The sequence below is a fragment of the Rutilus rutilus genome (assembly GCF_951802725.1).
Source record: "Rutilus rutilus genome assembly, chromosome: 6".
In the NCBI taxonomy this organism is placed as follows: domain Eukaryota; kingdom Metazoa; phylum Chordata; class Actinopteri; order Cypriniformes; family Leuciscidae; genus Rutilus; species Rutilus rutilus.
In genome coordinates this window covers 34,597,280-34,621,063 of record NC_140214.1, presented here as the reverse complement: position 1 = coordinate 34,621,063, position 23,784 = coordinate 34,597,280, and the positions used below count along the sequence as shown (strand labels likewise).

The following is a 23,784-nucleotide window of genomic DNA, read 5'->3' as shown; positions in this document are numbered from 1 at the left end:
TTTCTATTTTTTCCCAGCCTTTTTCTTGGTTGCTTTTATAAACAGACAACCATTTATTTAACAGTGCCTTTTATAAAAGAGACTATAATATAACTAAAAATTACCATTATGTAGAATATTTTTGTACTTCACTTTTATTTGTTCCCATGGTCTAGTATGGTGACTGACATTACAATACACAAAGTAATTTTGCAATTATTAAAATACAAAAATATAGGCTAATAAGTGATAAAAACATCTAACATGTCCACTTCTAACGGATTTAAATTGTCTGCTACTTTTTGCCAGCCCTCTCTCCTGGCTTTTGCAGACTTTGAGGTGTTCCCTGGCGTTTTGATTAAACATTAAAATTCAGAATAAACTTCGACTATTAGTTCTTGCTCTGCTGAGGAGAAAAACTGAGCCCGCTCTTTGGCCACGCTGAGCAGCCAATAGCAGTGTTGCTGATCAATGTTTCTACTATCGATACATATCCCCTTTAAACCAGCGCATGAACGCGCAATTATCGCAGATAACGCAATCCAGCGATACTAATCATATCCGGCAAGTGTGTTCGAAGAACCGAGTTAGCCAGATCATGATTCGCACGATGATATCATCTTGGATGTGTCATTTGATCTCGGATGTAATAAGCAACGTACGAAGAACGGGCCCCTGGCCTAGTAGTAGTGTAAATATACCTCGTTTCTATTTTGCATTAAAAATGTTTGTGGCCCCTTTAAGAAATCCCTCTCTTCTCGCGATACTATTCACTTGTGCTGGACGCGTGCGCGCGACCAGAGAACGGAAGCCATAGGCTTGTTCGACTTGAACCAATTGCTGCGTTCCAAACCGCATACTTCCCTACTATTTAGTATGGGAAAAAGAGTAGGCGAGCGAAAAAGTATGTACGAATCCAAAAGAGTAGGCGAGAATTACCTCGGTGACGTACTAATTATCGCGAGATTCGGACTTAAGTGCGTTCCAATATGCCTACTTTCCTACTATATAGTAGGCGAAAACAGTACGTGAAGGAAGCAGTACGTTCGAAACATCAGTATTCATAAAAGAGTAGGCGAGAAGTTCCCGGATGGCTTACTTCTTCCGGCCAGATTTTTGAGTGCTCATCCGATGGATACTCTTCTATCCCAGGAGGCCACGCGAGAGGATACGTCATTATAAAACATCGCAGAGATCAGCGACGCGGGTGCTTTCAAATGTGAGTAAACGCGTTCCTTTTGCTAAAATTGCATGTGTTGAACTACTGTAGAGTAAACTGTTGAAGGTGTAAAGACGTTGTATAGTATAGTTGTGATTTTGCTGTAAAAATACGTTTTATTATGTATAACGTTAGCTAACAGGGGAGCTCCAGTAAAGACACGTAAGTTACGTCTCTAAAGTGGATTTACATAAACAAACCATACATCAAAGACGCTTATTTTAAATGTCTATTAACTCTATTTACATCTGACAGGAAAATCTTGAAATATCACAACATGAAATAGACATCTGAGTGAAATGTGTGCTATTATGTAGAACAAATCTATAAAGTAACTAACGTTAAACATAAGTTATCTATTTTATTTGTCCATTACTGTTGATAAATTGAGGAACATTTATGTTGGATAAAAAGTTAAAACAACCTCAACATGTAAATGTAATGTTGAGCTCATAAATCACAGAGGTAATGTGAGTCTGGTCTGGATGTTACAGGGTCAGATGAACAGATGTGTGTTTATCTGCTGGAGAGTTGCTCATGAAGCTGAATGCTGCCATCAAAGGCTTTGAGTGAGTATACTACAGAAATGAATAACAACAACTATTTCAATATTAAGTTGTAGTTTATTTTAATTATTGTAATTTCAAACAGAGCTATTACATCACCTTTCTGATTCTTGATTTCTGTGTATTTGCTGCACAGCTTTTGTGGTGGAGCAGGACCTGCAAGGGAAGATGATGGCGGCATTTGTGGAAAAAAAGTGTTTTTGTCTTCTAAATAATACTGAAATCAAATGACATTGTGTGGTTAAAATTACTGCTTTTGTGTTATGTTTGTGCATTTTGTAGGATCTGAAATGTCAGCGGGCTGGTGTGAGCACTGAGGATGAAGAGCACAGAGCTGAATCCTAGAGATGGTCCCTCCATCACTCCACTTGCCTCAGATTGTGAAGCACAACACATCACGCAGTAACCTCCGGCACGAAGGAACGGCTCACCTCTGGCGGTCAGCTGATTCATCAGAATAAAGCCGCAGAATGGAAACCGCTGTGTTGAGATGGCAGAAGGATGTGGGCTTCAGCGCCTGTAGTCTACATACATGATTGTAGTTTGAATAAAGCTTTGTTTCATGTGTTGACTTATGCATTTGTTTATTATGTGATGGTGACTTTCATTCATTCTTTTACTAATTTATTAATATTTCTCATTGTTGTCAGTAAATAAAATATAATTATTTAATTAATGTTTTATTTAATTGTTTGAAAGAAAATGTAGATATGTTCATTATATACACATCTAGAGTGTATTCAATCATGCATAACTATGTCATATGACATACATTACAATTTGTTTTATTGAATTATATAATTTTCAGTAAAAAGTCATATAATTAAGTATTGGTCAGCATTTATCGTTGTTATTATTGTATGTTTTGGGGTGGGATAGAAATGCAATTCATTCTGAGGTAATATTAATTTTTAATATTAATGATAGGCTACTTAAATTTTTCGAGTATAAAATCAACAGTTTTCCTCCAAAGACGAATCTTCGCACAGCTGCCCTTTGTGCAGACATTACAAACGCTGAGGAAACCCGTTCTAGGTAGGGCTGTCGAGTTACTGATGTTATGAGATCTGTAAAAAATCTCATTATGTATGTAAACCTATATATATATATATATATATAAAAATGGGTTTGCATACATACTATGAGATTTTTTACACAGGAAAAAAGAACCTACAAGGTTGAATATCTTAATATATATTTTCTTAAATAATCCATTATAATACATTTAAAAAATGCATTTTTTTGTTATTTATAGGCCTGAGAGATGAAACGACAGTTAAATTCAACAAGAAAAAGAGGAAAAAATAAAGCAGTTAGCCACTTTTGCTTGTGGATGAAAATATTTGGATATAAAAAATTAACAACATATTCAAGAGATGACAATTTTGGGATTTCGTAATAAAAATAAATAACATCGTTAAGGATAAAACGGTAGTTCACATTAGTAGGGTTAAATAAAATAACTTAAATCAACCCTAAATGTATTCACAAAATAAATGGGCAGCAGTTTCTTCAAAAAGACCACAAAATGAGCAAGTTTAATCAATATCAAGATTTACGGATAGATGAATTAAACGTGTCCGTTCGAATCTTTTAAGTTGTTGCGCGTGTGATAACCATAGACTGTAAACAATATGGACAAAGCGTCTGTGACGTCACCCATAGACTTTCTGAAGAACGGGTTTGAAGCAGGGGGGCAGCGTTTCATATTATGTTGAAGCTTCCCCGGGCGCCGCCATTGGCTATCAGACCATCACCTGCTGTTAGCATCCCATTGACTCCCATTCATTTTGGCGTCACTTTGACAGCGAATAACTTTACATCTGAGGCGTTTAAAGACTCCATTTGTCCATTATTTATTTCTAAAGAAACACGAAAATGTATAAAAGGCTCCATTACCTTGTATCTTACGTTATGGCCCCGTAGAAGCAGTTTTTGTAAAAATAGGCTAACGATTGCGTCATAACCACGCGACTCTCTGTCGCACAGTAGAGAAATTACCGTATGGACAGGAGGAGAAGCTCGCGGGCAATCGGGGGGACGTGGAGGCAAAATGGCAAAGTAATTAATCAGAATACTTAGCAAAAGTTTCTCCTGCTCTTATCTCATGGACACCTCCTACTCACACTCTCCGTCTCTGCAAGTTTCGGAAGGGAATGATTGAGATTTCGCTTGGCACAGCTACTAGAAGACAGACGGGTTGCTCACGTCACATCTACGTCGTCAAGCTCAGTTTGAGTCTGCGCAGTACGCTCGACCATCAGGAAGTTGGTGCTTCTAATTGACTTCACTTTCCTCCGTTGAATCCAATGGGGTCGCTGTGTCCAGTTTATATACTGTCTATGGTTTGAAGCCGTTTATGGGGGGTATGGGCGGCGCCATCTTGGAAAATCTTGGGAAATCCTAACCCCGCCCACCTTCTGACGCAGCGCGCGTCACTCAGCTCGCTCTGCTACTTCGGTTATCTCTTATTTTAGGCAACGAAATATGTTATAAAACACCATACTAACTCTTTTCGTTTTCATTTAAAGAAATCTTAAACATTATAGCCACACAAATGTGGTTCAGGCAACGCATATTGATTATATTCAACTGCACATAACGTTTGCCTATTTATGAAAAAAACAAAATATAAAACATAAACCTGCCTCTTTTCATTTTAAATATAATATAAAAATATTACACATTTTATGGTCCAGGCAATATGTGCATTTGTACTAAACAACAGATTTTGCAGTAAACAACATTACAGATCATCTTCGTTGTATTAAAATTTAAAATGACAAAACTCAACCCAGTCTCTTTTTGTTAAATTTCAGTTTTATCAATATTAGCCATTATAAAAGTATACGTAAAAGGTATAAGAAGCTATACAAATAAAGCAAACAATTCAGTCAAACATACAAAGTCAGCGCTCTATAGTCTATATACATCGGTAAAGTTAAATAGCTTATAAAGTTATGAAACTTCCCCTCAGCCAAAACGATTGTCCAGGGGAAAAAAAATTAGATTCACGAGACCAAAAATCGCCCATTAGATATACACAAGACGATATAGATATACACAATATCTCATGTTTAACCACTAAAGAGACGCCAGAGTCCGCGGCATTGGCGGCAAACCTCATAACGTCAAGCCGATGAAAGACTGCTCCAGGCGGGGTACATGAACGCCGAGCGCCCGGTCATCGCTGGATCAACTGGATAAAATTTTCATAAATCTTTAAATAAACCACAGATTTGAGCTTTAAACAACTACATTCTCGCCTGAAAAACTCTTAAAACTACATTTCATGATACATAAACAGTAGTATTATATGTCAACTGTATTAAAAAATGGCGCTTCTTGTTGTCATTCTCCGTGGCGCTGCCTTGTCAGCTGTCAATCAAGCTGTCACTCAAAGTTAACCACGCCCTTATTGTCATATATTTTATATCTAAATACGATCTAAACTAACAAGTTAGAAAAAAATTCACCCCCCTCACAGTTGTCAGGCACTCGGAAGCTATCGAAAAATACAATAAAAGTCCATGGGACCAACCTGTAAAAACATGAATTTATGCTGTGAAAACGGACATTTTAACATGGGGGCTATGGACATTTGCTCCCTTTTGGGACCCCCCCTCTAGCGGATTTTCGATGTATTGCAGTTTTTCGCACTTCCGGGTAGGCTTCATTTTTCAGATCAGAATGTTGCCGCTTGGTGATAACGCGTAGTAGGTCACATGATAACGTCAACATGGCAGATGTCCGGTTCGCATTCATACTCAACGAGATTTGGCTATAAAGTACCTATTCTTTTAGCGCTCGTTAAGTAGGTACTCATTGAAATTAAGTACCTACTCATTGAGTATGCGGTTTGGAACGCAGCCAAAGACTTGAACCGGCGCTGCACAGACCGATCGGTGAATGACATCAAAGTACCGCGAGAGCGAATAAAAAGTAGACGGCTCCTTATGCTTTTGAATTGCTCTCGCGGTACTTTGATGTCATAAACCGATCGGTATGTGCAGCGCCGGTTCAAGTCGAACAAGCCTCTCTTTACACTGTTCAGGAGTGCTCCATGACGGTGCGTGCATCGATCGGATTCTGTGTTATACGTTCTTCTTTCTTGGTAAATATTACTCCAATATCTTTAATATGCACAAATAAGTTGTGAAGCGAAGTTAAAAGAACATTTGATGTGTACATTTTTGTTTATAGATTTATTTGGAGCGCATGTGTGACGAGTGAACCTCGTGGTGATCGGACGGTAAAGGATTGGGTATGTACGTTTCATGGTTTATGGGGGAAATTACTGCTGGCATGTTTATTTGATAAATCTGTTAATGAGTTGAATCTATATTCTGTGATTATACAGTATAACTTTATGGTTAAATGCATATTTCTGGTTCCGCATGCATGGCATGATTAAACGTGGGTTGTGGCTTTGTTTAAGTGCTTTTATTTCTCTTGTAAGCAAGCCAACATTGAATAAACATTGTTTTTCCATCTGAATCATCATTATGGTTGATATTGAAATTTCAATGCAAAATAAATGTTGAATCACCATTACCATATCGATGAAAACCTGATGTTATTAATGTTGATGGCAACAATATTGGAACAACATTGATCTATAGTTATCTTTATGATTGATTAAGCATTGATATTTGGTTTACCGGGCGATCGCTGAATGTGTTGAAAAGTCATTGATTTATAGTTGACCGGGAAACGACGCTGTTGTTGAAGAATCATCGGCATATAGTTGACTGGGAAATATGATTGAAAATGCATCGATATATAGTTGACCGGGAAATATGATTGAAAATCCATCGATTTTTGGTTGACCGGAAGATCGACACCAACGTACTGCACCGGACACAGCTCATTTCTGGACCCTTGGCAAGCGTACAGGTAAGCTTGCTTAATGTTCGATATGAGTGAATTGTGCCAAATCAAATACTGTTAGGTTGATCGTTAACATGATGGTCAGTGTAACCGACGCAGTGCTGCTGTCACTGAAATCTTTGTTTTGTTTTACCAATGTGTCAAAATCTGCCAAAAGTAGGCTTTGCGGTTCTCTTCTAGGTTATAAAGTTAGCAAAACCTCTGAGTCCCGTCTATTTTTGTGATAGCTAGCTCAAACTACATGTCTGCTGTACCCATTGCTAGTGTCGTGAAATCTATTAACACAGCACTGCTATTTCTTCTGTTCTGACCGCCGGAGAACACCGACGGAACCAACGCCAGCATACTGCTCCATCTAGCGCTACCCACAGAAGTGACCGCGGCGGGCCAGAATTACACAGAAGACATGTAAGTAAAACATGAAGTTACCTTTACTTTATTCAATGCAGAACTGTCTCGAGTTGTAACGTTAACTGGAAATGCCGATTAGACCATCTCGTCGTAATACAAATCCAAAATATAATCCTCAAGCAGGGCTGCGATATGCGTGCGATACAGTTTTGTAACTCCATTGTGTTTGTTTTCAGAAATGATAACAGTCGGTTTATACTAGTGCTTATGCGATGTCACGATTTTTGATGATCTGCACCTTTTCTAAGCGCGGGGAAGCGCGCGCGCCCTGCGCGCACTGTTATTACAGCGCTTGACTACCAGGCCTGGCGTCAAGGGGGGGCTTGGCCCCACATACTTCATATAGAAACAATTAAATGCCTCGTTAATTTTAAAGACATAGCCTATTATTATTAGCCTGTTTTTGCGGTGAGATTTATTCCTATGTGTAGGCTACTTGTTCGTGCCATGTTCTGCTCCCAATCCTTGACGACAGCTTGATTGAACAAATCATTGACAAAATCACAGCATACTTTTACTTGTATTCCAGATGCCTTGACTCAACGTCTTACAACGGCAAACACCTATGACTTAATTCGCGCAAGCTGTACAGAAGTGGCTGTGCTACAGACCGAGCGGGAGGAGCTGGAAGACAGACGCAGCAGGAGTTAGCGCGTTAAAAGAAAAAAAAAAAATGAAATAATACAATAAAAATGATTGTTTAATTTTTACAGAATGCGTGGGGTGTCATTTGTGCTAGTCTAGGTTATAGCCTAAAGGTATCTATTTTCTATATTTTGCTAGCCCATCCTGGCTGTCGATAAAGCAGGATTATAGCCTAATAATGTTTTTAATATTATATTAAAATTACAGACCTTCAGAATAAACCTGTATACTAAAACACCATTGAAGTTTTGTTGATATGCTGGGATTTCAACATTGTTTCAATATCCATTGTAATCGAAATACCATTGAAATTCTGTTGATCTCTAGGTATGATTTAAACGTTGTTTCAATGATAATAGAGGGTGCAACATGATGAAGAATCAACATCAGAGTTCGACGTTGATTCAATTACTTTATCGTTGACAGCGGGATGTTGATTTAACATTGTTTCAATTACTATTTGCTATCTGGGTACCTCAGCCACCTCCGTATTCCAGTTTGTGTTATTGTATTTAATTGTAACATATTTTGGTTTGGAGAAATCAATTTAAATCTGACCAGTTGCAGTGTATTACACTGCATTTCAGTTTGAATTGAGTTAAGTATTCTGTGGATTTGGGCATTGATCCACTGGTTAAGCTTTTTGTGACATTTGATTGTCATCTTCAAATTTACTGTAAACTGTTTCTACAATTTCTTTTTCTTTTTTTTTTTCTTTTTTTTAACTAGTGAAATCTATTTTTTTTTTTTTGTGAAATCTCTTCGAACAAGGCAAACTTTTTTCTTAATCAGACTTTTATCTGTTTAATTGTGCTTCCATTGACCGCTGTCACTTTTAAACAGCAGTCAGAATAAAACCCCAATTTCAAAAAGCATAGTTTGCTTCCGGTGTGTATTTCTTCAATTTCACCCGGTTGCATTTTTTCTCCTTTATTGTTTAATTTTACTGTGACTTATGTTGTTCTTATTAATTTTACTGTGACTTATGTTGTTCTTAATATCACTCTCAATTAATTGTTTTCCAGCTGCCTTTAAGACATATTACACGACAGTGCGCAGGAGCTTCAGGTACAAACAACCAGATCTTGCATTGCAGGTGGAAGCTGTGGTGAATTCAGCTCGGAGTCGAGCGAGAAGAAAGACGGTAAGATTTATTAGATGAGATTCGTTTTTGGTCAATGTGACTATTTTTCAGGTGCATTAATAGATGTGTGTTGTCCATACGCAGTGCATTGCACAGTACTGATTGTCTTTATTGGTTTTTACAGCTGCTAGAAGCGAGACAGAGTGTGCTAGCTGAGTATGAGGTGGGCCTTTGGAAGTGTGCTTCCATAGACCTGATGTCTGATGAGGAAGACGGCATCGTCGGCGGGGTGTCTGGATGGATTGTGCGACCTCCGTCCTTTCGCAGCCAGGAGCTCACCGAGCTCTGTGCCACGCTGCAGTCGAGATTAGAGTTGACTCCAAAGTACAGAGCAACGCACCACAGACGTCTGCAAAATGGACCGAATTCAGACAGAATGCCGCTAGTTACCTGCAGCTGTATTTTGTCAGGCCTTGTGAAATGTAAGAATATTCTGTTTATCATGATTTCATCATAAAGCAAGAGGTCATGGGATTGATGGCTATTATTCGTTTAATAATTGTAAATAATCCTATAATTTACAGGAAGCAGTATACCATCTTCTCAACTCTGAGACAAATTGTGGGCGCTACGAACTGGAGCAAGGTAAAAAAATAAAATAAAAGAATCTTACATTCTTTTATTTTTTTACTTTCATAAAAGCTTACAAACATTTTAAATGTAAGATTCAAAGAATATGCTTTCATTCTCTTGTATAAGAAAAAGATCCGTTATAGATACCGATCTTAATCATACATTTTGTTTCCATAGAGTAACCTCGCCTCATAACGATGGCTGATGGCTATTATTTGTTTAATAATTGTAAATAATCCTGTAATTTACAGGAAGCAGTATGCCGTCTTCACAACTCTGAGACAAATTGTGGGCGCTACGAACTGGATCAAGAAAAAAAAAAAAAAAAAAAAGAATCTTACATTCTTTTATTTTTTTACTTTCATAAAAACTTACAAACATTTTAAAGGTAAGATTCAAAGAATATGCTTTCATTCTCTTGTATAAGAAAATAGATCCGTTATAGATACCGATCTTAATCATACATTTTGTTTCCATAGAGTAACCTCGCCTCATAACGAGGACGTAACCTCACATTTACTCAGAGCTATGTCTGCAAGTCCAGATTTTCATGACGCTGATCATGACGACATTGTAAGTAACTTTTACTATTTTCTCCTTGTTTCATTTTACTGTGACTTGCGTTGTTTTTATTCATATCACTCTCATTTAATTGTTTTCCAGCTGCCTGTAAGACATACTACGAGACAGTACGCAGGAGCTTCAGGTACAAACAACCAGATCTGGCATTGCAGGCCGAAGCTGTGAAGAGTTCAGCTCGGAGTCGAGCGAGAAGAAAGAGGGTAAGATTTTTAGTCAATGTGACTATTTTTCACGTGCATTAATAGATGTTTTGAGTCCATACACAGTGCATCACAGTACTGATTGTCTGTATTGGTTGTTTTTACAGCTGCTAGATGCGAGACGGTGTGCTAGGTGAGGATGACGTGGGCATTTGGAAGTGCGCCACCATAGATCTGATGTCCGATGAAGTTCAACCACCAGCCAGGAGCTCACAGAGCTCTGTGCTACGCTGCAGTCGAGATTAGAGGCGACTCCTAAATACAGGGCAACGCACCACAGACGTTTTCAAAGTGGATCGAATTCAGAGAGAACGCCGCTAGTCACCTACAGCTCCGAAGATGAAAACAGACACTGAGCTTCCAATTTGTTGTGTGTGCAGATGATCTATGCTTTGTACATAGGTGTATATTGTTTTGTGTTTGTGCTAATAAAGCTCTTTCTTTGAATAAACAGCATGTCCCTGGCAAATTTTCCTTTCCTTTATAAATTCATGTCCTTGTTGGTAATAGTGTAGTCCATAGGTTAACAATGACATGAATATACCACAGAATAGCATATTATGAATATAAAAAAATAATTTATATCATAATTTAAATAAATATTATAATTTTTTGAATTTATGAATATAAAAAGATAATTTATATATTATTTATATGAATATTATAATTTTTGGAATTTATAATGAGCGAGGGTGACCAATAGTAACAGATCTGCCAACCAATCACGAGTGATTTTTCTTGTTTAAACCACGTGGGTTCAACCAATAGTGAGTGAGGAAATTCAAGCCTTTCTCTGGGGGAGCTGCTATTCATATGGTAATTAGAGCCATTCACACCTCCGGCGCGAGCGTTCTGCATACGTCATGGTTCGTTTCCGACAATATTCGGCACAGACGAACGCGACGTTCACAGGCTGTAAATTGTCGTCAACTGCCGAAAATTAGGGAGGTTTACGGGGTCGGAAATCCCAATTTTCATGCAGTGTGCTCTGGTCTCTCATCCACTGAGCCTGACCAATCCTCGGCGTCTGAAGCCACCAATTACAAGCTGTCATTGTGAAGATCCTCCAAACGAGACGAGGCTACTCGCCAAAAGAGGGTTGCTAGTCTGCACAGGTAAAGAGCACCGGAAAACATCTCTGTGTGGGCAGAGTGAGGCACGCAGGGCCTGTGCCGGCGTGAGGTCACTCTTACCCGACTGTTCAGACCTCTGGCTCTGCTGTTTTGTTCTCCGAGGTCCCTGGGAGGAAGAAAATGGGAGAGCGCGAGGGGCAGAGCCACTCTCTGAAAAGAAAGTGATCCTCAAGTGTAGAGAGGAGAGACTCATGCTCTCGCAGTGAGAACAGCTCGTCTCGGTGAGGCACTCACTGTGCTCATCAGATGGGTGCAGGTGGGCTCAAGTGGGACATTTACAACAACGCCGCAAAATTTGCTCTTTGAAAATTTGCTCTTTGAATGCACGCCTGATAGCCACAAGGGAAGTACTGAAATTGGATAACACGGTCACATCCATAATTAGTTTTTTCAACAATGGCTTGATAGTTGCATGCTTAAAATCAGGGTTCGAATTACGTGGGAGCCAGTGGGAGCTGAGCTCCCATAGAGAGAGGATGAGCTCCCATGAAAGCAGTAAAATCATACACCTGTGGGGGTCTCTAAAAATCATCAGCACCATTATTTTAAATTACAAATAAAGCACTTTTTCCTTCGGACTACTGTAGCGTGACTTAAAAGATAGGACAAGATGCCAAACACATGGATCTCACGGGATCTCGGATCGTCATCACACTACATCCTTATCCTTAAATCAAGTGATCAAAGTGCTCGTTGCCGCTGCGATCAGTAGCGCGGATACTGTGTTTGTTTGTGGCTCGCGCACAGTCTTCACTCGCTTCAATCCGTTGTGAAGACTCTCTATTCGTTCCAGTGAAATTACAAAACAAAATGCACACAAACGTGTCTCTGCCTGATATACAACCACTGATAAACATAATCGGATTTGATAAAAAGAAAAAAAAAACTATATGAGTACTGATTCGAACCCAGAACCCCTGACACGCTTGGCAGAAATTCTACCACTGGACCACTTAAGTAGGCCTACACGTTTAAAATTGTCGGATCTATTTATTTACTAACGTGAAAATTCTACAACTCACAACATCTTAGACCTCATTAAACGACTAATTAAACCAAATGTACTATTTAAATTGAATTGTGTTACCAACGCTTTTTTTTTTAAATTAAATTTGTATTATATTTAAAAAAATGTATATTACATTATTAAGCTACGCCGCCGCGCCTGCTCATAGGCTACTCTTTTTTTTTCTTTTTTTTTAAGAGACCCCCACAAAGATGAAATCATAATTCGAACCCTGCTTAAAATATTCTGGAAAAGTCCCTTCTGAAAGACTCTTATTTATTACAGATAAAATACATGGCCCAATTGCATAAAAAACCTGAAAGAGTAGTGGTTTTGGAATAACATCAGTTGCAGACATAGTGGGTTTTAATTGCTTACCAAGTTCATGAAGAGAGTTAGCGAATCTGCCATCGCACGAGCACAACTGGAATTTGAAGGGAATGGGAGATGAGACTCTGATTGGTTTAACGCACGTAAAACAGGCTCAAATTCATTCAAAACTGAGGTACTGGTAGCACGGATCGAGGGATCATAATCTGGGGGGATAATGAGCTGTCTGACATCACTTATTTTATCTGTATCTAAGAAAATGTTCACAAACTATAGCTGGTTTATCAAAGTGAAAATCAACAGAAGGACTTATGACAGAGTTTATAGTGGAAAAAAGAATCCTATTTCTATGACAGTTTTTAGATATGATGTCTGAGAAGTATTTAGTTTTAGCTGCTTTCACAGCTTTTTGATAGCTGGTCAGAGAAGTGTGTAAAATTTCAAGAGACACATGCAGCTTTTCTTTTTTCCACTTTTGCTCTGCGTACTGACATACTCGTCTCAGTACTGTGTTGTTTAGCCACGGCTCGGCCTTAGGTTTTTGTTGTTTTTTCTGCAAAGGGGCTATAGAGTCTAAAATGTCAGTGAAGGTGGCGTTAAACCAAATAAGTTGTTTTTCAGCATTTAAATTGTTGGAGGAACAGTCAGGAGAAAGCGGTTGGTAAGCCTCCTTAAAATGTATAGAGAAATCCTCACAAAATGTAGGGCTAAACATACGGGACCAGAGTACAGGCTTCCTCGCTTTGGAAAATTGAACCGAGAAAGAACTGGTAAATTACAGGCTTATGATCGGAAAAACTTAACTCACAGATTTTAAGATCACAGATAGAAAGGCCATGTACCAAAACCAGGTCAAGTGTATTGCCCAATGCATGTGTAGGTCCTTTAACCATTTGGACTAAATCAAAAGAGTCAAGAAGACTGATAAACTCCTTTGCTATGAGATAAGTATCACAACAGATGTAACGTGCTGGAGAAAGCAGGTGAAGGCGAGGATCTAAATGCACATAGTAACACATTAAACAGATAACACAGAACTCAAGGAACATTTCGGTTACGTATGTAACCCTCGTTCCCTAAAGGAGGGAAAGTTTTTTTGCTGAGGAGCCGAGTGGAGCCCGGAGTCAGAGGTGGTCCAAGCAATAGTGGCGACGGGACTACATCTTCGTTCCCTCCTTCAGGGAATGAGGGTTACATACGTAACCGAGACGTTCCCTTTCAGTCGCTCACGTTCGATGTAGTCGACGTATCGACTGATTGGGATTCCTATTAAAACGCCACTAGTGTTTCCACCTTACAGTGCCTAGACAAAAACCTCCTGATACTCCCACATATTGAGGCAGGGATAGGGCAGGGTTTAGGCCAGGAAAGTCACTCCTGTTCCACAGGACCACTGGGAAAGCGTTAACCTTTCGTTGGAAGGAATACGCTGCGGAAGCCACATCCTGCCCGTAGGGAGGTAACATGTGGAAAATAACACATATGGACTGAGCGAATTACCGGGCAGTACAACATATGGAATGTCACTGAGGTGGCTCCAGCTGATAACAGGGGGAAGACGCAATTGGTCAGTGACGGCAGAGCAGGCTCTGCCAAGGGAAGACACAGGCTCGCCGGAGGGAGCCGTACCGTGGAAGATTACAGATATGGGATCGCTGTAGGGATCGCAACATATGGACCCAGCCTAGCACAAGTTCCACCAGTAAGGCGGAAGGAACAGAGAAAAGCCAGGGCTGGGTCTGCCTCCTCTGGGGAAGCGCTTGCAGGCTCACCACCTGGTCCCGCTTAAGGGAGAGGTAGGAACCTTGGGCACGTGTCCAGGCCGGGATATCGTGAGAGTTGGCCGGCCCGAATTCCAGGAACAATTCATTAACGGTTTCTTTAAAACAGGATTTTTAACTCAGCTGCCTGCAGTGACTCAAGGGAAGGTCTCCGAGTGCAGTAGCACCAGAGATAAGTCCTAAGAAGGTATAGAGGGGGCGCAAGGCGGATTCAGTCTGCTTGCTTCCCTCAGGAACCCGACGATCAAGTCGTGGATTAGATCCACTGCATCATGATGTGCCTTAATACAAAGGCAACATAAATTTTTAGGGTGGAGGGAGCCCTCGCTCCGACCCATCTTGCAGGAAAGAAGCACAGCAGTGATCGAACACCTTTGGGGGGCTTCCCGTGAGAAGAACACCAACAACGAACAGGTTCCACTTCAGGTCGTAAGCAAGCCTCACTTTTTAGAGGGAGCTCTCGCAGAAGTGATGGTATCTACGTTCTTGAGGTAAATAGCTGAACCTCCGCATCGAGACTTGGAGTTCCCAGAGGTCTGGTGCAGGTGCCAACGGTGCCCCGTCCCTGAGATGTCTCAGAGGAATGGGTCAGGAAGGGGCTGTCGAGAGGAGCATAAGTTCGGGGGAACGAGGTCCAGTTGGGCCATTAAGGGGCAATTAAGAAGACCTCCTCCTTCTCCTTCCTGACTTAGCACAGTGTTGTACAAGGCTCACTGGGGATTTTTAATGCATTTTGCTTAGACCCCATGGTCAGCTCTGCCCTACAAAGGCAAAAGACCTTAACTCGCTTGAGTGTGGAACTGAGAAAAATGACTCTAAAGATTTTTAGTTGTCCCACCAAATTAATTATAGGTAGGACACTGGAAATCTGGCAATTAGATGTTTTAGTAATGAAAATTATCTACATAAAAAAATCTTAAGCTCAAACGTGACTTTTGACCACTATTTTAAAGTTACTGTACTCTGCCTTTGTATTGTCCGCAAAAAGTGAGAAGTCATGCCATGGCTAAAGGCAGTAACTTGCACATTATCAATATTTGGTTGCTGATCACCATTAACAAAATCATTATAGTAACACCTGTATAAAGCTAATGGTCATGACATTTATGTTGTATGATTTACAATTATTTATAGCCATCTACTTATTGCTATACTGTGCTTTGGTTGCATTCTGATGGCATTATTAATAGCCTACATTAGACATGACAAAATACCTCCATAGCGGTAACGAGTTCAATTGGTACTGACATAAGACTTGCTAAGCGCGCGTTCATAATGATCACGATAAAACAGATCCTCGCGCACATACGACCCAGGGACTGGTTTATAGTGGTGGATCTGAAAGACGCATACACTTTCACATTGAGATAGCCCCTCATCACAGGCGCTTCCTGAGATTCGTGTTTGAAGGTGTCGCGCGCCTTGTACGTTCACGAAAAGTACGAACACCACTTCCCCTTTGGGACTCAGTGGGGAGCGCGTTCTGGACTACCTAGACTAATGCATTTATAGCACAACCTTTTGTGTTCTGCGTTTTTTCAGTATGCGGTTGTTTCAGCTGTCTGCCCTATTATTGTGCTTGTGCACTTGCGCTCGTCCCACGGATTTATTCCGGACGCTGTGATTAGGTAACCCGATTAACAGCTGGTCTGATGTTGTATGCACCAGCACTTGTTGCTTCATTATGTTTTATGCACCAATATACCCTTGTTGCTTCATTATATTATCACTCCCTGTGACATAGGCTATTAGTCCAGCATTGGCTCGACCGAGTTCAGGGTGGTGCTAAAGGCGCCGGCGCAGTTTTGGCACTCTGCCAGCTAGATGCATGTGTTTCAACCAGGTCCGGTACCCTAGCTGAGTGAGGCGGAGCTTTAGTTCTTTGTTGTAGGCTATTCACCTACTACGCCATGTGTAATATTTTTCTGTCAACTCTGTATATATCCTTCGCTATCGATATCGCACATGTTTGTCGATGGAGTGGGTTCAGACCAGGGGTGTCCCTATTCTCTTAATGAGTAATGGGTGTGTTTTGGAATTTACGTGCGTTAAACCAATCAGAGTTTCATCTCCCATTCCCTTTAAATGCCAGTTGCGCTCGCGCCATGGCAGATTCGCTATTTACATGACGGAATATGATAGTGGAAAGACCGCCTATCCAGAGCGCAAACGGAACTGCTCGTACGCCCATGGGCGCATTTCTTATAGCAGATTACTAAGTGGCCTTCCATCTAGACTTTAAATATGCAAACTGGTGCACAATATCATCAAAATCCAAACCTTCAACAACTTCATGTTCTATGGCCAGCAAAGAAAGTGCAGAAAGTCTTGTCTGTGACATTGTGGTCCTTAACACATTTTTAACTCATTTTAGATCAGAAAATTACCTCTCACCCTCACAATTCGAGACAGTGTTAAGAACATTTTGAGTGCAACATATACATTCGGAAATGTTGTCTTAAGGCCATTTGTTTCCAGAATTTGCAACAACTGAGCAGGGGAAGTGTCACTTCGACACAAAGTGAGTGAACTGCATGAGTTCATCTGCTAGGGACACATCTAGGTCTGTCGGATAAGTGGAACTCAGGCTTGCAGCTCGTTCACGCACATCACACTCATCATAGTCTCTGTCAAATAAAACGCCAAAGAGCTCACACACATCTGTGTAAGCACCAATCCATTTTGATAAGCAAGAAGTGAGTTTGTCGATAATTACATAATATGTTTCAACTTTGAATCTTAGACTGTCATTAGTAAAGACGACCTCCTCGTCGTCGTCACTCTCGTCAGCAAATCTCTTTCTTTTTCTCCTACGTGAAATGTCATACTGATAGTCCTGTGTAGCACTGACAGATCGTGTTGATTTTTCAGATCTGCAAACTGGTCTCGTAGCGTGCTAACATAGGAGAGCAGTGACTGTAAAAGCCGAACAGCAGTTTTTAAATCTATGTTACTGTTGTGAAGCATCAAAGTCAGAGGGATCCATTTGCAGCGTGATTTATTGATAAGAGTAGTCAAACAGGCAATTGTCAGAACCAGCAGATACAGCAGAGAAGACAGGGCTACATCGTAGTACAATACCAGGCAGAAGATCAGGGCAGGCAGCAAACAATCAGAGTCAGAGATCAAAGCAGAGGTAACGTAGGCAGGCAGCAGACAGGGAGAAATCCAGAAACTGGTTGGCGTGATGATTTCTGGGTATTGCATATTTGACAGTGTCTAACGAAAGTAGTGGTGTCTTGAGATAAAGAGGGCCACCAATAGCGATTTTGTAGCAGTTGGATGGTGGCGGTAATTCCCGGATGTCCAGAGCTAGGAAGGGCATGAACTTGCTCCAGGACCTGGTTCCGGAGCGTGTCGGGGACATAAATCTGGTTAGGTGGACAGGCTGTTGGAATCTCTGACCGGGAGTTAATCTGCTCGATCTTGGTCTCAATGTCCCACTGAATGGGAGCGCCAATGAGGTCTGGAGCCAGGATTGTTTTGGGATCTTGTGATGTGAGCTTGTGATCATATTGACGTGATAGCGCATCTGCCTTGGTGTTCTTGGAACCTGGCCTATAGGTGACTGTGAAATGGAATCGGGTAAAGAACAGTGACCAGCGAGCTTGTCTGGGGTTCTGTCTCTTGGCGGTGCGTAGGTAAAAACGGTAAAGCACCCTCTAACCAATGTCGCCACTCCTCGAAGGCGGCTTCATGGCTAGAAGTTCTCGATCTCCCACGTCGTAATTCCTTTCGGCAGCATTGAGTTTGCGGGAATAAAACGCACAGGGATGCAGTTTGGGCGGTGATCCTTGACGTTGAGAGAGGGCGGCTCCTAAACCCGTGTTGGAAGCGTCCACTTCGACCACGAATGGTAATTCAGGGTCAGGATAGTGCAGGATGGGTGCTGTGGTGAAACGTTGTTTGAGCTGATTAAAGGCTTGGGTGGCCGATTCATTCCATGGAAGACGATGTGTACCCTTCTTCATCAGGGATGTGAGTGGGCTTGCCACTGAACTAAAGTTTCTTATGAAGCGGCAATAGAAGTTGGCAAATCTGAGGAAGCGTTGCAGTTCCTTCAGGGTGGTAGGTTGTGGCCATTCTAGGACTGCTTTGACCTTGCCCTCGTCCATGGCGACTCCTTCTGGGCTAATGACATACCCCAAGAATGTAGTGGAAGTCTGATGAAATTCGCATTTCTCCAGTTTCGCGTATAATTGGTGCTGGATGAGTCTCTGGAGGACAGCTCGAACGTGCTTTACATGGTCAGCCAGGGTGTCAGAGTAAATCAAGATGTCGTCGATGTATACTATAACTGTTCTTTAGAGCATGTCTCTGAATACAACGTTTATGAACGACTGGAAAATGGAAGGACTGTTCGCCAGGCCGAAAGGCATAACCAAATATTCGTAGTGCCCTGTGCTGGTGGAGAAGGCCGTCTTCCACTTGTCGTACCTTGCGGTGCGGAGCAATTCCAGGGCAGCTGGTACCAAAGGGAGTGGGTAGCGAAACTTGACAGTAATGTTATTCAAGGCACGATAGTCAATGCAGGGTCGGAGTCCTCCGTCCTTCTTCTGGACAAAGAAGAAGCCAGCAGACACCGGAGACGTGGAAGGTCGAATGAAGCCCTTTGCAAGTTCCTCCTCAGTATATTTCTTCATGGACTCGGATTCAGGTTGAGAGAGAGGAAATATACGACCCTTGGGAGGTGTGGACCCTGGTAGTAAGTCAATGGCGCAGTCACTGGCACGATGAGGTGGGAGTTTTGAGGCATTGATTTTGCTGAAGGCTTCTGATAGATCGTGATATTCGGAAGGGAGGTTGTTCAGGCTGGTTCTCCCCACAGGTAAGGTTATCACTCGGACGGGTGATGGAGCGACCTGGACGAGGCATTTGGAGTGGCAGGTATCGCTCCAACGAGCGATTTGATTGGTTCTCCAGAAGATTTGTGGATCATGTTTGCGAAGCCAAGGCAGACCTAGGATCACAGGTGTGTATGGAGCATGGAAGACGTAAATTGGATGATCTCACAGTGAAGTTCCCCAGTCTGTAGATAGAGTTCCTGGGTGATGTGAGAAACACGACCGGAGCCTAGTGGCCGTCCATCGATGGCTTCGACTGTGAGAGAAGAGGGGCAACGAATTAATGTTATGTTATGTTGCCGAGCAAAATCTGCAGACATGAAATTCCCGGCGGCTCCAGAGTCTACTAAAGCACTGGTGGTAATCTGCCGTCCATTGACTGTGATCACAACGGGCACGGAAACACATGAGTTGGGGTTTAACGCATTGGCATTACGAAGATGACCGGCCTCGCCACAGTACAAACACAGGTGATGACGAACCCTTTGTTTTCTCTCCTCTGCAGACAGATGGTAAGTATTGATCTGCATGGGCTCGGGTTCTTCAGTGCGAGCAGGGATTGAAGTACGGGGAATTTGGACATTGCGGTGAGCAGGAACAGTGCGATGGCTCGCTCGGCGAGATCGTATGAGATTGTCAACTTGAATGGTGAGGTTTATGAACTGATCAAGGTCTTTCCCTTCATCACGACAGGCTAACTCGGATTGTAGTTCATGATTTAAGCCTCTTCGGAAGATCACTTTCAGCGTGTCGTTATTCCAGGAAGTCTGTGCTGCGAGAGTGCGGAAAGTAAGAGCATGTTCAGCCGCAGTACATTTGCCCTGTGTGAGTTCAAGCAGGTGATCACCAGCACCTTTCCCCTCTTTAGATTGTTCAAAGACCTCACGAAAGCGTTGAAGAAACACATTGAATGACGGGAATGCAGTTCCATCATCTCTCCACACAGCCGTTATCCAATCCAAAGCCGTCCCAGTGAGTAACGAGCAGACAAAGGCGATCTTACCAGCCTAGGTGGAATACAGCATGGGTTGTTGCGCAATGAATAAAGAGCATTGGAGAATTAACCCCTTACACTTGCCAGGATCTCCGTCAAACTTTTCTGGATGCGCAAGACGAGGACCCGTGGTTGATGGGGTTATGGCAGGATGGGCAACAGCAGCTGTGGCTTGTGTGGGTGATTGCTCTGATGATGATCCTTGTAGCCCTTGTACTGCTTTGACCAACTCCTCCGTTAAAGAGGTGAGACGACTCAACTGATGATGATGGGCAGCGAGTTGACTTGCTTGGGCAGAGAAGGCTGCGGTTAAGGTTGATATAGCTGCTGGATCTTGTTGTGGCGAAGTCTTCTGTTGTGAAGCATCAGAGTCAGAGGGATCCATTTGCAGCGTGAGTAGTCAAACAGGCAATGGTCAGAACCAGCAGATACAGCAGAGAAGACAGGGCTAAATCGTAGTACAATACCAGGCAGAAGATCAGGGCAGGCAGCAAACAATCAGAGTCAGAGATCAAAGCAGAGGTAACATAGGCAGGCAGCAGACCTGGAGAAATCCAGAAACGGGCAAGGTCAAAAATACAAACAGGCAGTCACAGGAATAAACGCTCAGAAATGTTCACAAAAGCAAAACAAGACTTCGCTCAGAGCGTTGTGTGAGTGTAGCTTAAATGAGTGTCTGAACATGAGGTGCAGGTGTGTGTAATAAGTGCAGTGCAGGTGTATGGTGTAATCAGTCCAGGGAGATGCATGATGGGAAATAAAGTGAAATGTCAATATTCAGGCGAAGGTGCTCTCTGATGGCTGGAGAGGGAGGTTACAGAGTCTGAGTTTGTGACAGTTACTTGTTTGAAGTTTGTCACTGGTTGCTTTAAATCTTCCCAATATTCTGTCCCACAAAATGGTCATCATTGCAGTCTCAAGTGTATCAAGTTTAGCAACCAGTGCAGAGGCCCCGCATTTGGTTTGGTTCTTTTCATCACAGTCCGAGGCTATTTTGGCCAATGAATCTCTTAATTGCTCTATAATTTCTGCATAGAGCTTTTGTTTAGTCTGCTCTACAACTCCACCTGGTACCGCAGAGGGATTTTAATGTATGGATAATGTCATAGTCACTGTTTTTGAAAACTATATTCCAGCGATGGGTTGAAGCACTGCAAAATGTATACAGAGACTGTAGAAGTTAAAAAAAAGAGATGACATCTGCACAGCAGTCTTCCATAGTATTAATACCCACACAATTTAAGTAGTGGGCGGAACACGGTGTATAGTGGATCAGTGAGTTTTCTTTTTTTTAACTGAGCTTGGAGTCCGTTGTACTTGCCAGACATGTTGCTAGCATTATCATAACTTTGCCCACGACATTTCAGTCCAAGGTTTTGCACCATGCTAATCACGAATTCAGCTAAACTAAGGCCTGTGTGGCTGTGGATGGGCTCAAATCCTATGAACCTTTCAACCACTTTTCCACTTGCATTAATGAATCGGAATACAAATGTCAGCTGATCCACATGCACAAGATCTGGGGTGGAATCGACTATAACAGAGAAATATTTCGCCTGCTTAATTTCATCTGCAATGACTTGCTTTGTTTTGTCACCCATTAATGCAATAAACTCATCACACACAGTGGAGGAGAGGTATGAGGGCTTATCTTTCCCCTTGTTGCCATGCTTCACAAGGTGAACCTTTAAAAATGGGTCGAAATGTGCAATAAGCTCCAATATCCCCAGATAATTCCCATTTTGCATTGAGCCCTACAGTTCGTTGTCCCTTCTGAAAGCTGCCCCCCAGCTCCCAAAAACTTAATGACAGTAACCACAAGTCTGAGTACCTCTGCCCAGTACCGTTGTTCTGCCTCACATTGTCGGACAAGTGCAGCATCCACTCTGCAAACTACTTGGGATCTCTGCATTAAAGACAACATATTCTGTCTATGTTCCAAACTTATTTTATGATCCCGATACTCTCAGAGTGTTTCCAATCACTAAATCCACTGATGAAGGCATGTTTGGGGTGACAGGAGTTTGCAGGCATGGCAATAAACAGAGCCAGTAGATAAAGCAGCCATTCCCTTGATACGACTTTGTTGTTTTGAAGACGGCAATTCAGTAGGTCATTTGTGAGGGAGCTGGTTCGACACCCAAGCCCAGACTCCCTCACTGATGCTGAGTAACTGGTAGCCCGGTTATGGAAGGCAGTGGGCCCTCTGTGCATTGCTTCCTCCCTCAGCGTCTCTGTCAGGGGTCCCCATAGTGCCGGATTTGACGGGAGCGTGAAGGTGCTGCCGGTGCTGGGGCTGCTAGCTGTCTCAGCTCCTTCAGTTGGACTTGCGTGTTCGTTGTGATGATGTGGAGGCTGTTCTTGCTCTTGGCTGTTGTTCCATGTCTCACTGCTAGCTTCCACACTGGTGGTAGCCTGACTGCTAGCACTAACGTTAACGTTAGCTGTTTCCACGACCACAGGTGAAAGGATTTTATATATAAGTATTTGACGATCATACACCAACAGTGCACGGACAGTTTGAGTCACATAAAAAAAATTAAACATAGGACAAACAGAACAGAGAGCAAACGGCCAGCCATGAACAACGGCACCATCTTGCACTCATCATTTGCAACTCGTAAATCGAATCCGGACCACAAGAATCGATTTTAATCAAATCATGAGATCCCAAAATATTCCTACATTTAGGGGTTATCTTCTTATTTCTTTGCACAACATATAGTTGTAAAGATGGTGTGTTTTTTTTTGTTTTTTTTGGCTCCTGTCACTTTTTATTTAAAGTTTCCTACCTCTTCTTTGACTTCTGATTCAAGGTACTGCTCAATGTGAGTTACCTAGTATGGCACTTCTCAAACCTGTCCTGGGGACCCAGCACCACTGCACATTTTTGATGGCTCCCTCATCTAACTGACCTGATTCAACTTATCAGCTCATTAGTAGAGTAATGTGTGTTGACAAACAATATAAAAACAGATGTCACATAGATGACAACATTTTAAGAAATTGCTAAAGCAGCAGAAGATGAACATGTATGCGTTATTTAATTTTGTGTTAGTGGTGCATGATTCTGCATGAAAATGAGAATCAATATTTTTTGTTGTTGTTGTTTCAAATAAAGATCATGATTCTCCTACGATTCTGAACAGACAACTAAACAAAATAACAATTATTTACTAGAGGACAAAATATTAATTGCTGCAGCCTATTTAAAAATATTTAATTTAATTTAATTATTTAAAAAATGGTTTGAATGAATCATTCAATGTCAAATACATTGATTCACACTGACTCCCCCAGTTCTTGGCTAATTTTCAGTCAGACTTGTAAATTCAGTTCACTGGAGGCTCGCTCTGAACGGATCATTGAATCAGTGAGTCGTTGACTCGAGAACAGCTACAATCCGATCGGTCCAATTCGCAAATTAATTGTTTGATGTGATTTGCGAACCAATATAACAGGATGATTGAAAATAATCCGTTCATGC

At 41.7% G+C, this 23,784-nt stretch overlaps 2 long non-coding RNA genes across 2 annotated transcripts in view; one reads left to right on the top strand and one right to left on the bottom strand.

Moving 5' to 3' along the window:
* Window positions 1-23,784, bottom strand: part of LOC311292113 — an 843,631-nt gene that overhangs the window by 177,815 nt on the left and 642,032 nt on the right. The gene's annotated exons all lie outside the window — the stretch shown is intronic.
* Window positions 9,927-10,686, top strand: LOC311292700. The gene is made up of 3 exons (XR_014627781.1): window positions 9,927-10,000; window positions 10,091-10,209; window positions 10,317-10,686. It is a non-coding gene; the product is annotated as an uncharacterized lncRNA (long non-coding RNA).